General features: G+C 41.1%; 1 long non-coding RNA gene across 3 annotated transcripts in view; it reads right to left on the reverse strand.

The window, feature by feature from the left end:
• Window positions 1–12,217, reverse strand: part of LOC136154802 (uncharacterized) — a 184,444-nt gene that overhangs the window by 105,745 nt on the left and 66,482 nt on the right. For 2 of the 3 annotated variants that reach the window (XR_010660518.1, XR_010660517.1), the window contains exon 1: window positions 480–633. The exons of the other annotated variant lie outside the window; for it this stretch is intronic. This is a non-coding gene — a long non-coding RNA (uncharacterized lncRNA). Of the gene's footprint in view, window positions 1–479; window positions 634–12,217 lie in introns of those variants that run through there. 3 annotated transcript variants of the gene reach the window in all.

Here is a 12,217-nt window from a genome sequence, read left to right on the forward strand (position 1 = left end):
AGGTCAGAGATATCATATCCTTATCAGTGATTGTCCATAGAAAGAGACTCTTCATGCACCTGGAAACATATCCAAATGGCTCATAATTCCCATCATGAGTCACAGAACCTCCTCCCGAAAAAACACACAGATTTCATACTCTGAACATAGATCCCCAAATCGCAGAAAGTTCACATCCTGGGACCCAGACCCCAAAGAGTTCAAAGAATGCGAACCCTTGGACAGAGGCCAGGAAACAAATGGAGACATCAGGCCATGAACACAGATGCCCATGAGTTCACAGACCTCCTGTGTTGGGACCAGGATCCAAAATGTCCCAGAGATTTCACACTATGCATTACAGGTCCCCCAGAAAGTCCTTGAAGCCTAATCATAGTCACCAGAGAGTCTGAATTCACCTAGAGAGTTCAGACATCTCACACCTTGGACACAGAACACCAAAAACAAAATAAAACAAAGACTGTTCTGAAACCTCCTACCTTGATAACAGATCTCGAACAGATTCACAAATTTCTTGGAAACCAAATGGCAAAGACAACTCCAACTTGAGACATAAACCTGATCCTTTTTCTAACAGACCACTTATTAGTTACAGGTATTACACCTTACACAGAAACCACCAAAAGTGCGAGTATACCCTAAGTGACACAGGGGTTTTATGGCATGGAACACACACCCAAAAGAACTCAGATGCCTCATACCCTTCAGACAGCTCATATCCTCAAACAGCTAAACCTCATTTCCTGGACCTTGACTAAAAAATAATTCATAATTATTGTACCATTACCAAACATTCTGAAGAAACTCAAAAGCCTCAAGCGTTGGGGCACAGATATAGAACCACCTCCAAGACATCACACTGTGGAACACACCCAATGTGAAAGTGAACATTTCAGTCACTCAGTCGTGTTCAACTCTTTGTGACCTCATGGACTGTAGCCCACCAGGCTCCTCTGTCCATGTGGATTCTCTAGGCAGGAATACCAGAATGGGTGGCCATTCCCTTCTCCAGGGGATTTTCTAAACCCAGGGATCGTTCCTGGGTCTCTTGTATTACAGGCAGATTCTTTACTGTCTGAGCCACTAGGAACACACCCCGGGACACTATAATTCAAACAGCTCAGAGACCTCATTTCTTGGAACAGAGCCCTCACCCCCCACCCACATCCCCACCCCAATGCCTCAGAGACCTAACACCGTGAGACAGAATACCTCACACATTTCAAAGACTTCAATTCCTGAGAAAAATACATATATTTTTAAGATCTCTCACAGCCTGGACACACATTCCAAAAGAGCTCAGATACAACATACCATAAGGCACAGAGGATCAACCTTGGAATTGAGATTTTCCAAAAATAACGGATATATTGTGCTTAAAAATGTACCTCCAATGGTTCAGGAACCTTGTACCATGCAAGACAGATGCCAAAAGTGTTCTGAGAATTTACATTCTGAGATCTGGACACCAAAAACAACTGAGACCTCACACTCAAATACAGGAACTATGAACACCTTAGAGCTCTCATTCCTTGGGATTCAAGTCCATAAATGGCTTAGAGACTTCAGTCATTGGAAACAGTACTTTAATAAATTGATAATATCACACACTGAAACTGATACCACCACCCCTGCAAGGAACAGAGACTTAACACTTGGAAATATACCCCCAAACAACTTAGGGGACTCAGGTAATTGGACATAGAAACCAATGGTTCCAAGACACCTCACCCACTGGACAGAGACACTCACACATAATCCAGAGTTTTCAAATTCTTTGCTACAAGTGCACAAATAGTTAAAATAAATTCTAATTCAAATAAAGTCTCCAAAGATCAGAGAGATCACATATTCTTTAGAATGAATTTCCAACAGTATAAGGATCTTTCACAGAGAACCACAGTACCCAACCATAATCTGAAGAGTGTGGGGGAGTAGTGGGGGGAAATCTCTGGGGATTTTTTTTTTCTTTTTTCTTTCTTGGTTTGCCCCGAATGGTGGCCCCACTCCAGAATCATATGGCAGCACTGTAGGCAGCTAAATATCCAAGAGAAATGACACCATTCTGGCCAGAGAATCAAGAATACAGGCTCCTAAAGGCTGCAAAATGGGGAGGGAAATTCCACAGAAGAGAGAGCTAGAGAAAGGAATCCTCCAATTCCACGTATAAACTGACACAAGTCTCAGGCTTGCTCCTGAGCTGTAGGTGCATAAGGATAGCAAAGCTTTGAATACTACAGTCCACAAAAGGGAAGATAAAACTTGTGGTTTGAACCTAAACAAGTGGATTGTCTGGTAAAACAAATAAATCATTATTTTCAAGAAATTAAAAAGACCTAGAGTCTAAACAACACAATCTTTAAAATATCCAAGATATCACCTAAACTTCCTATACATACAAAGAGCCAAGAAAATGCAGTCAATTCTGAGAGACTGGACAACAGATAACAACATGTAAAAATTTAGATGTTAGAATTCTCAAAACCTTTTAAAAAGACTTTAAAGAGAAATTATGCCAACTATTTCTCATGAAGAAAGGTACCTGAAAGAAACACACCTGAAATGAATGGTATGCTAGAAGATTTTGGAAGATAAATAAGTTTTAAAGGGGCTTCCCAAGTGGCACTTGTGGTAAGGTAGTCCCCAACCAATGAAGGAGACAAGAGATGTGTGTTTGACCCCTGGATTGGGAAGATCCCTTACAGTAGGAAATGGCAACCTACTCCATTGTTATTGCCTGGAGAATCCCATGGACAGAGGACCCTGGCAGGTTACAGTTCACAGGGTCACAAAGAGTCAGACATGACTGAAGTGACTTAACATGCATGCATACACCTGTTTTAAAGACTGTAATTTTTTTAATACTCTACAGAGTATGTAAAAACTATAAAGAAACTATAACAAAGAACCATGTGGAAATTTTAGAACCCAAAAATACAACATTAGAAATTTAAAAATTATCTGGATAGTCTCAATAGAAGAATAGGTAGGACAGAGGAGTCAGTGAATTTGCAGATAGGTGAATAGAAATTGTCCAATTTGAAGAACAAAAAGGAAATATTGAAAAATGTAGTGAGAACTTCAGGAACCTCCAGGAAATTATCAAAAGGTCTAATATGCATGTCATTGGAGTCTCAGAAACTGAGGATGATACTGGTAAGGAAAAAAAATCATCTCTGACTTGGGTGAAAGACATAAATTAACAACTCGAGAAATGCAATGATCTTCAAGCAGCGTAAACTCAAAGAAAATAATGTCAAGAATATCATAATCAAATTGCCAAAAACAAAAGATGAAGTATCTTGAAAGCAATTAGAGAAAAACACACATTACTCATAGGAGGAAAAGGATACAAATTCCACATATTTCTCATCAGAAACATGGTGGTCAAAAGACAGTGGAACAACATCTTGGTTTTAACAGTTACCCAGAGTTCCAATCAGCAAAAATGACATTCAGAACTGAGAACAAACTACATTTTCAGATGACAAAATTATGATAATTTGTCAACAGCAGACCTGCTCTACAAGAAATGATACAGAAAAATGATACCAGAGGGAAAGTTGGAACTTCAGGAATGAAGGAAGAGCAACAGAAATGGTAAATATCTGGGTTAACACAGAACACCATTTTTTTCCTTATATATGCTTTAGAATATGAATGACTTTTCCAAACAAAAATGTTATCATTGTCTCTTGATGTTTCAGACTGTACAAATATAACACACTTGACAATGTAATAGAAGAGCATAGGGTAAAGGAGCTACATGGTTGCAAAACTTTCACATTTTACCTGAAGTGCTACAATATCAACTCTAAAAAGACTGTACAAGGTTAGGTGTATTCATTGTAATCCCTAGAACAACCACTAAAAATTATTACAAACAGAGCCAAAATCCTCTTTGTTCTCCAGTCACTCAGTTGTGTCCAACTCTTTGTGACTCCATGTACTGCAGCATACCAGGCTTCCCTGTGCTTCACTGTCTCCTGGACTTTGCTCAACCTCATGTCCACTGGGTCAAGGATGCCATCCAACCATCTCACCATCTGTCATCCCTTTCTCCTCCTGCCCTCAATCTTTCCCAGCATCAGGGTCTTTTCCAATGAGTTGGCTCTTCCCATCAGGTGGCCAAAGTACTGGAGCTTCAGCTTCAGCATCAGTCCTTATGATGAAAGTCCAGGATTGATTTCCTTTCAGATTGACTGGTTTGATCTCCTTGCAGTCCAAGGGACTCTCAAGAGTCTTCTCCAGCACCACAGTTCGAAAGCATCAATTCTTCAGTGCTCAGGCTTCTTTATGGTCCAACACTCACATCCATACATGACTACTGGGAAAACCACCTATTTGAGTATACAGACCTTTGTCAGTCAAATGATGTCTCTTCTTTTTAATACTCTGTCTAGCTTTGTCATAGCTTTCCTTCCGAGGAGTGAGTGTCTTTTAATTTCAGGGCTGAAGACAATGTCCACAGTGATTTGGGAGCCCAAGATAATAAAGTCTGTCATTGTTTCCATTTCTTGCCCATCTATTTGCAAGGAAGTGATGGGACATGGTTTTAGAAAAGGCAGAGGAACCAGAGATCAAATTGCCAACATCCGATGGATCATAGAAAAAGCAAAAGAGTTCCAGAAAAACTCTATTTCTGCTTTATTGACTATGCCAAAGCCTTTGACCGTGTGGATCACAATAAACTGTGGAAAACTCTGAAAGAGATGGGAATACCAGACCATCTGATCTGTCTCTTGAGAAACCTGTATGCAGGTCAGGAAGCAACAGTTAGAACTGGACATGGAATAACAGACTGGTTCCAAATAGGAAAAGGAGTACGTCAAGGCTGTATATTGTCACCCTGCTTATTTAACTTATATACAGAGTACATCATGAGAAACGCTGGGCTGGAAGAAGCACAAGCTGGAATCAAGATTGCTGGGAGAAATATCAACAACTTCAGATAACTGCAGACGACACCACCCTTATGGCAGAAAGTGAAGAGGAACTAAAAAGCCTCTTGATGAAAGTGTAGGAGGAGAGTGAAAAAGTTGGCTTAAAGCTCAACATTCAGAAAACTAAGATCATGGCATCTGGTCCCATCACTTCATGGGAAATAGATGAGGAAACAGTGGAAACAGTGTCAGACTTTATTTTTTTGGGCGCCAAAATCACTGCAGATGGTGATCGCGGCCATGAAATTAAAAGACGCTTACTCCTTGGAAGGAAAGTTATGACCAAACTAGATAGCATATTTAAAAGCAGAGACATTACTTTGCCAACAAAGGTCCATCTAGTCAAAGCTATGGTTTTTCCAGTAGTCATGTATGGATGTGAGAGTTGGACTGTGAAGAAAGTTGAGTGCTGAAGAATTGATGCTTTTGAACTGTGGTGTTGGAGAAGACTCTTGAGATTCCCTTGGACTGCAAGGAGATCCAACCAGTCCATTCTAAAGGAGATCAGTCCTAGGTATTCATTGGAAGGACTGATGTTGAAGCTGAAACTCCAATACTTTGGCCACCTCATGCGAAGAGCTGACTCATTGGAAAAAAACCCTAATGCTGGGAAGGATTGGGGGCAGGAAGAGAAGGGGACGACAGAGAATGAGATGGTTGGATGGCATCACCGACTCAATGGACATGGGTTTGGGTAGATTCCGGGAGTTGGTGATGGACAGGGAGGCCTGGCGTGCTGCAATTCATAGGGTCGCAAGGAGTCGGAGACGACTGAGCGACTGAACTGAACTGAACTGAACTGAACTGAACTGATGGGACCTGATGCCATGATCTTAGTTTTTTTTGAGTGTGGAGTTTTAAGAGCGTTTTCAAAGTCCTCTTTCACCTTCATCAAGAGGCTCTTTAGTTCCTTTATGCTTTCTGCCATTAAGGTGGTATCATCTGCATATGTGAGGTTATTGATATGTCTCCCAGCAATCTTGATTCCAGCTTGTGCTTCTTCCAGCCCAGCATTTCTCATAATGTACTCTGCATATAAGTTAAATAAGCTAGGTGACAATATACAGCCTTGACGTATTCCTTTCCCAATTTTGAACCAGTCTGTTGTTGCACGTCTGGTTCTAACCATTGCTTCTTCTTCTGCATACAGGTTTCTCAGGAAACAGGTAAGGTGGTCTGGTATTCCCATATCTTTCAGAATTTTCCACAGTTTGTTGTGATCCACATGGTCAAAGGCTTTAGGGTAGTCAATGAAGCAGAAGCAGATGATTTGGGGGGAATTCCCATGCTTTTTCTAGGATCTAGTGCATGTTGTCAATTTGGTCTCTGGTTCCTCTGCTTTTTCTAAATTCAGCTTATATATCTGGTACTTCTTGGTTCATGTACTGCTAAAGCCTAGCTTGAAGGATTTTGAGCATAATCTTTTAGCCTATGAAATGAGTGCAATTGTACAGTAATTTGAACATTCTTTGGCATTGCTTTTCTTTGGGATTGGAATGAAAACTGACCTTTTCCAGTCCTGTGACCACTGCTGAGTTTTCCAAATTTGTGGGCCTATTGAGTGCAGCACTTTAACAGCGTCACCTTTTAGGATTTGAAATAGCTCAGCTGGAATTCCATCACCTACACTAGCTTTGTTCATTTAAGGTGAACTTTCTGTTTACCTGTGAGGGCAAGCTGTGCTTTATAAGGCACAGATTTCCCGAATGAAGCCAGAGTTTTGAGAAAGTTCAGAGGAGTTCGGCATCTAGGGATGGCAGACATGAGAAGCAAGAATGTGGAAGCATCAGTGGACTTGTAGCCTGTTCCTGCAATGGCTGGAGTAAGGCTGCTGTCAACTGTCCGCTTTTAGAACAGGCTGTGGGAGTGAGCACTTGCTGATTGGTGTTCTGTAGAAGCATGGGTTTGTCTCTGATTGACTGATATTCAGGAGGATTTTTCTACCAGCTGACTCTAGGACTGGCCATTAGTCACTCAGGGATAATTGATTGGGTGTATTATTCCACAGTTTGTTTATCCTTTCTCCAATGTGCCTGAAGAAGTAGAATTTCTGGATCACAGAAAACAAGTATATTTAGATTTGCTTAAATGATTCTGAGAGGGTAACAGGCAGGAAGGCTAGAGGCCCTCAAATGGAGGAAACAAACTACAAGCGACAGATTTTTCCCCTTCTCTATACAAAATTAAAAGGAGGTTTCTTTTAAAATTCTGTGTTGCCATGATGACATCTGGTTCCACCTGAACTTTTCTCAAACCTTGAGCTAACCAATGTGTTTTTCTTATGGAAATGTTTTTCTTAAGCTATGTTAATGAGCTATGTATTTCTCTTTCTTCAAATCGGTTCTGCCTAAGACTCAAAACCCATAATGGCTGAACAAACCAGTATGTTTTACTCATACAGTTGTTCTCCTACTCTATGTTAATGAGTCTATGTATTTGCTTGAAAATCCACCTTTCTTCAAGATCCATGTCAACCATTTTATGGCCCGAGATGACTCACATTGTGTCAATGTTATCTCAAAATGCATGTTGTGGGTAAGGGGCCTGGTGCCACTCTGAGTTTTGAGACATTTCCTTTCTCTAATTAGCAGCCTGCTAGTAGGTATATAACTTCCTTCTAAAGATTAGCAGAGGGGCACTCATTCTGCCACCTTCTGATGTCTATGTCAGAAACTTTCTCTATCTCTTTTATACTTTAATAAAACTTTATTACACAAAAGCTCTGAGATCAAGCCTTGTCACTGGCCATGGATTGAATTCCTCTTCTCCAGAGGCCGAGATTCCCGGCATCTTTCACGGCTCAGCAGCAACCTTTGAATTCCAAATGGTTTTCTGAAGTGCTTCTATCATTTAATATTCCCACCAGTAGTGCACAAAGAATTACCTTGAATTTTTTTCTTTTCTCTCTTTTTTAACAAACTGATATTATATTATGCTCCTTATTGTGGTTTTAATTTGAGTTTCCCCTGTGATTTATGAGGTTGAATGCCTTTCAAATTTATTGGACATTTGTAATGTCTTCTGTAATTTGCCTGTTCAGATGGTTTGCCCACTTTTTGAAGCTTGGGCCTGTCGTTGATATGTCAAGTCTCACGAATATAGTCCCTGGGGTGAGGCTATTCCTGACTGGCTGATTTTCCAAGCACGTGCACACAGCTGAAGTTATATCTAAACAGTGATTACCTGGTCACAACTTGAGACTTTGCCCACAAAACAGCCTTTTCCTTTCTGCAGTGTGTATTTTTCATTCTCAGTCACCCTTTTTGGTCTTTCCTCCCTCAAATCTGCAGGAGCGACTGTAAGAGATTTTCCAGATCTTTATTTGGAGAGGTATGATTTTCAGTAGTGTTGCCCTGTTAGCGATTTAAGAAGCAAATACTGGAATTTCCCTTGTGGTCCAGTGGTTAAGACTCCATGCTTCCAATGCAGGGAGCACAAGTTTGATCCCTGGCAGGGAAACTGAGATCCCACATGCTGAGGGACACAAGGGAAAAGGCAAAGAATCAATTACTATGGCAGAAAAATGGCTCCAACTGTGCAGTTTTTGTGGGTTTCCCAAGTGGCGCTAGTGGTAAAGATTCTGCCTGCTAATGCAGGAGACACAAGAGATGCGAGTTTGATCCCTGGGTGGAAGATCCCCTGGAGTTGGAAATGGCAACCCACTCCAGTATTCTTGCTGAGAGACATGCACATCCAGTTTTGGTAAGTCAATAAGGGGGAAAAAAGCTAAATACAGGATTTGGGGTATCCTGACAAAGGCAATGCCGGGACATGGACAAAATAAATACAGGATATGTCCTGTACATATAAGATGCCTGGCAACCCTGCTCCCTACCTTTGGACCAGACACCCCACCACACACACACACACACAGACACCTACACACACACAGTGGGATTCATCAGATTTACACTGCACAGTGGTATAAAGACCAATGAAGTTGTTAGGGAAAGCACACTGACTGAAATGGCCCACCCTGGTGAGGCACCATAGTAACCATTTGCATGAGTTTTTTCATGATTGGGGTTCCTGGTAAGGAACACAGAATTAATAAGCCACCACCAACTGGAAGAGTTCAGGAAAGGTCAAAAGGAGACACCACATGTTCGACCACCTCCCAGAATCTTTCTAACTGGCATCTGTCTTGGCTGAAAAAGGCGTGCACCACCAGGAAGGACTCTGAGTCAGAACGATCAGCTAAAGACAACCCAAATACAAATCCCATCACCATAAAAACCGAGACCACCAGCCACGTCACAGAGCAGTTTTCCCGGGTTCCCCTACCCTGCCGCTCTCTGCCCATTACAAGGTCAAACGTAGCTGCCCCATTCCTCGTGCCCAACATGGAGCAATGGCTCTCAGGCAGGTCCTGGAGGCTTTCTCTGCCTGGCTTGCTAGGTGACGCCCCAGGGACCTGCATGTCCACTGACCTCACCATTGCACAGTCAGCTATAAAGTCCAAGAATGATTTCTCAACTTAAAGAAATGTTTTCTCAACTTAAAGTCCTAATAGTAATATTGGCAGCTGGATCCTCATTTTAAATTTGAGCTATATTCTAATTAATAAGAATGTGCTTCTATGACTGATTCATGTCAATGTATGACAAAACCCACTGAAATGTTGTGAAGTAATTAGCCTCCAACTAATAAAAAAATTAAAAAAAAAAAGAATGTGCTTTAAAAATCCATGAAAATTTCATACCTTGAATTAAAGAGAGAGAGCCAGGAAGGGTTCATTTTGATTTTGTGTCCATCAAATTACCATTAGCAAATTTTTTAAAAAGGTTTTCAATGCTTTTTTTAACTTAAAAAAGACTGTCTCCTCTGCTCTATATTCTTTAACAGCCTAAATGGTAAAAGAATTTGAAAAAGAATCAATATAAGCAAATATATAACTGAATTTCTTTGCTGTATACCTGAAACTAACACAGCATTGTAAATTAACTATAGCTCAATATAATATAACATTTTTTGGATGTCTCTGGTGGTCCAGTGGTTGAGAGTCCACCTGACACTGCAGGAGACATGGATTCCACCCTTGGTCTGGGAAGATTCCACATGCTCTTGGGCAACTAAGCCCATGTGCCACAACCACTGAAGACCACAGGCTCTAGAACCTGTGCTCTGCAACAAGAGAAGCCACTGGAATGAGGAGCCTGCACACCGCAACTAGAGAGTAGTCCTCACCGCAACCAGAGAAAGTCTGCTCACAGCAGCAAAGACCCAGCACAGCCAAAAATAAATATAAATCTTTTAAAATAAAATAAAATAAATTTTTAAAAGGCTCTCTGAACAACAGGATGAGGACATCTTAGAGATCAGGGCCAAAATCAAATGTGATACTTCCAGAAGAGAACTGTTGATGTGATGGACTCTGTTCTAGACAGAGTGATGTATTTTTTGGCCCCTGATCTCAGCATTCCTATGCCATGTTCAGGGCTGGCGCCTAGAGATCCACATGATAATGTGGGACTTCAGTCAACTCCTATGTGCCCCATGGGCCTGGGTTTTCTGTCAAATGAGGAGTCATAAGCACCATTCTGATCTGCCACAAGTTGACTGGTTTGTGAAAAGTTATAAGACTGTGAAAATAAAGTATCTTTCAGGAATTAAATCAGCCCTCTTAGAACATACTTTGAAATTACTATAACACAGAAATTTGTTTCTTTGAAGCAAAGTAGCGGGTAATGTCACGGAAAAGGCAATGGTAACCCACTCCAGTACTCTTGCCTGGAAATCCCATGGACGGAGGAGCCTGGTAGGCTGCAGTCCATCGGGTCACGAAGAGTTGGACATGACTGAGCGACTTCACTTTCATGCATTGGAGAAGGACATTGCAACCCACTCCAGTGTTCTTGCCTGGGGAATCCCAGGGAAGGCAGAGCCTGGTGGGCTGCCATCTATGGGGTTGCACAGAGTCAGACATGACTGAAGTGACTTAGCAGCAGCAGCAGCAGCAGGTAATGTCAGTGTATTAGTCTTCTCAGACTGCCATAACAGAATATCACAGATGAGTGGCTGACACATCAGAAATGTATTTTCTCACAATTCCAGAGGCTAAAAGCCCCAAATCTAAGTGTTGGCATGGTTAGTTTCTCCTGAGGCCTCTCTCCTTGGCTTGCAAATGGCCACCTACTCATTGTGTCTTCACCTGGTCTTTCTGTGTTATTGCTGTCCTAATCTTGCCCTTCTTAAAAGGATATCAGTCAGAGTGGATTAGGGCCCACTCAACCTCATTTTAACTTAATCATCCCTTTAAAGGCCATATCTCCAGTTATGGTCACCTTCTGAGCAACTGGGGACTAGGGCTTCAACATTTGAATTTGGGAAGAAAACAGTTCAGCCCAGAATAGCCAGGCACAAATTTTATCTATTTGTCTACAATGTGGAAAGAGGAGGAAGGAGTAGGCTAGATCTGGGCTGTGCTGCTTGGCTCTGAGGAGCCCACATCTGGGATGCACAGATTGCTCAATTGTGGCTACGGCTTTGGCAATGAACATGAATAATCATGACCTTATCATTTTGGTTAAAAATAATGATAATAATGCCTGCTCATTACAAAAAAATGCCCCCCCAAAGTGCAAAGAAGCACAAAGATGAAACATTTTTTAAAAAAAAATCACCCTAGGGGGGTTCAAGATGGAGGGAACACGTGTATACCTAATGCTGATTCATGTTGATGTATGGCAAAAACCATCATAATATTGTAAAGCAATTATCCTCTAATTAAAACAAACAAAAACCTTCTAGAAATAAAAAAAAATTATTCTAAGTCGGGGGTTCAAGATGGAGGGGACACGTGTATACCTAATGCTGATTCATGTTGATGTATGGCAAAAACCATCATAATATTGTAAAGCAATTATCCTCTAATTAAAACAAACAAAAACCTTCTAGAAATAAAAAAAAAATTATTCTAAGTCTCACCACTAAGAAATAACCATTTTCTCTCACCATGTTTTTCTACACATGTACACAGATAGAAGGCAAGACTGGTGGGTACAGAGAGAAAGAGAAATAAAAGTAATTTACACAAGCGGGCTTATACTACATATCTTAGTTGAAGTTAAAGGTGTTGAGTTTCTCTTCAATGACATTAAGAGGAGAAAAATAAAGGATGCTGTATGAGTCTCCTATCACTGTTGTAACAAATCAGCACAAACCTAGTGGCTCAAGGCAACACCAATTAATACCTTACAGCTCTGGAGGTCAAAAATCTGACAAGGGTCTCACTGGCCTCCAGTCAAGGCCTGTGTTCCTTTCTAGATGCTCTA

The sequence above is a fragment of the Muntiacus reevesi genome, chromosome X (genome assembly GCF_963930625.1).
Source record: "Muntiacus reevesi chromosome X, mMunRee1.1, whole genome shotgun sequence".
Taxonomy (NCBI): domain Eukaryota; kingdom Metazoa; phylum Chordata; class Mammalia; order Artiodactyla; family Cervidae; genus Muntiacus; species Muntiacus reevesi.